The sequence below is a fragment of the Lepeophtheirus salmonis genome, chromosome 5 (genome assembly GCF_016086655.4).
Source record: "Lepeophtheirus salmonis chromosome 5, UVic_Lsal_1.4, whole genome shotgun sequence".
NCBI lineage: Eukaryota > Metazoa > Arthropoda > Copepoda > Siphonostomatoida > Caligidae > Lepeophtheirus > Lepeophtheirus salmonis.
In genome coordinates, this window is record NC_052135.2 from 11,643,663 (window position 1) to 11,646,493 (window position 2,831).

Here is a 2,831-nt window from a genome sequence, read left to right on the forward strand (position 1 = left end):
AATTAAACAAATTTGTTGAAAAAAAATTGACAAATTAAAATTAAAAATTACATTTTTCGATATAATTTTTTTTTCGGAGAAAATTTTGAAATTCCACAGCTATTCACAATCAATTAAATTATTTAGAAAAAAAATTCAAAAATCCATAATTTTTCTGAAAAAATTAAATTTTTGGAAAAAAAAAAAAAAAATCTACAGCTGTTCACAAGAAAATTAAATTTTTCTAGAAAAAAAATTCAAAAACCCACCGCTATTCACAAAAAATTAAAGAATAAAAGAAATACAATTAAAGAGTTTTGGAAAATAAAAACAATGTTTAGTTATCAATTACAAAAAGAGTGGATTTCATGCTTTTTAAACCTTTGTCATAAGTTAAATATATATATTTTTTTAAATAAAGCAAAACACCCCCAAAAAATGAATTAAAACATATTTTTTATGGAAGAAATTAAAAATTGAAATTTCTTTTCTAGAAAAACACAAATTGAAAAATAAACAAATGATGAAATGACCCTTCGATAAAATGTAAAATAATTTTCCTGCAATTAGTATTTTAAGGAAAGCCGAAAAGCATACAGGTAAAAAAAAAATTCAAAAATTATTTTCCCAAAAACGAAGATTCTGAATTAAATTATAATGAAATTAACCTTTAAAATATGAATAAAATCCGTCGCCTAGAGGTGTCAAATTATATTCTGAAGGGGTGCTATAACCTGCGGGTGCCTAGTTGAAAGAAGATTTTGAAATTATTAAACTTGCAAAAAGCTGATTAAATATATTAGTAAATCTATAGAATATTTTAATTTTTTTTTATAATTTGGTATCCCTTTAAATTTTGAGAAATATTTATCGTAGGAGACCAAAATACTTTGTGATCCCCTACCACTACCATCAGTGGCCTTGGTTAGGTTTCAAGCCAAGGGAAGAGGGATAATTAATTATATTTATTCAGAATTCAGAGCACATAATACAATGTCATCTTTTTTTTAATATCTGAACCTTTCCTAAAAAAATTAAAAGACAAAAAACCTCAAAATTAGTTAGTGGTTCGTTAATCATTCTTTGTTTTAAAACTATTATTCAATAATAAAAGGGAATTGTTCACAGTGTCTAGGTATGTTAAAAAATAAAAATACAATTCAATATTTTCATTTTAAACATGTTTTATCTAATAGATGATTGTAAAAAAGACATTTTGATACCAAAAGCATTTTCAATATTATGACGAATTTATTATGTGAATTTCATTCCTTTTTTTCGAAATATTTATTTTAGGTTGAAGGTGCTAATGTCGGGTTAAAATTTATGTACTTTGCATGAACAAATTAGTTCAAAATTCAAGAAAATACTAGATAGGTAAATTTTGTAACGTCCAGTATAGTTATATTGAATCCATTGCACCCCATTTGTGATTTTAAAGGCTATCTTGAAATGATTTTTTTCCCCTAGTGAATTGTGTGATTAAACGAAGAAACGTATTGATTTTTTTTAAACTGGGTGAAAGATTTAGAATTTATCTACATTCAATATAAATTATGGCAAATTTGATTTCTTCCATTTGAGTAATACGAATGAAATTCCCCATTTTTTTGGGGATCCCCAAACACTTCTACACTTTCATGCAAGTCTTTAGCAAGTTATTTTCGGACCGTAAATCAGCATTTTGTAACTTACCTATATTATCATAAGAAATAATCAATTGCAGTTTTTCTATATGTTTATGAGTATGATGAAAATCCAGTGTAGAATTGGCATTTTGAAAAAAATAAACCGAAAATCAACATGGTAACCCTGGCAAATTTGAAGAATGTTTTGAAGGAGAGAAAGAATAATGCTCATGACGTTTCATTAAATCAGCTACATTCAGCTGTGACAAGGGAGGAAGGAGAAAAGGACATTTGCTAGAATTACTTTGATGTCAATTCCAATTCTATTCTCATTCAAACAAAGAATTAATTAATTAAAACTACTCAACAAATCCTCAGGGTTACGCTCCGTCTTTTATGAGCACACACGAATGTTCAATCAGGTTTTGAATGTAATTGAATTAATCATATTTAGGAAAGGATCTTCGCTATCAAGAATTAAATAATAATGACAACTGCTAAGTAAAAGAAAATTAATCAGATAAACTATCATAAGTTTGAAAAAATAGTTAATCATTTCAAAAATTAGATTTTTTGGAAAACATTTAAAAGAATTAAATTTGAAGTATCAAATTTTTTACTCTGCTGTATAATTTGCCCGATTGACTTTTTTTAACAAAAAAAATAAAACAAAAAAAAAAACCCTATTTTCGAATAAATTATTTTCATCCTTACTAAATTTTTTTATAGTAAAAGGCAAAAATTCCTTTATTATTATTTTTTTTTTTTTCGAGGGGGGAGGGGGCAGGGTCCCACATAGAATATTTTATTATTTACTTTTAATTTACAATTCCTTCATGTTCAGAAACGGTCTCTAACTTACAGAAAGACACATACTGCTCAAAAACTGCTTAAATTCTAATTTAAAAAAATTCTGATGTAGGGAGGAAAAAAACATATTTTCCCGTACTTTGGCGTCAAATAGAGATGTAGATCTTGTGTACTTTTTAACTGACCATTTTTAGCTGTTGCCATTATTATTTAACACCTTAGTAGTGAGCTTTTTTCCTACTACATTCAATTTTAATTCATAACCTGATTGAATATTTGTGTGTGCTCATAAAAGACTGAGATTAACTTTGAGGATTTGTTGCGTAGTTATAACTGTTGTAAGTCCTTGTTGGACTCAAATTAGGAAGGAGTTATTTTTGCTAATGTCCTTATTCTTCCTAATCCCTTCTCACA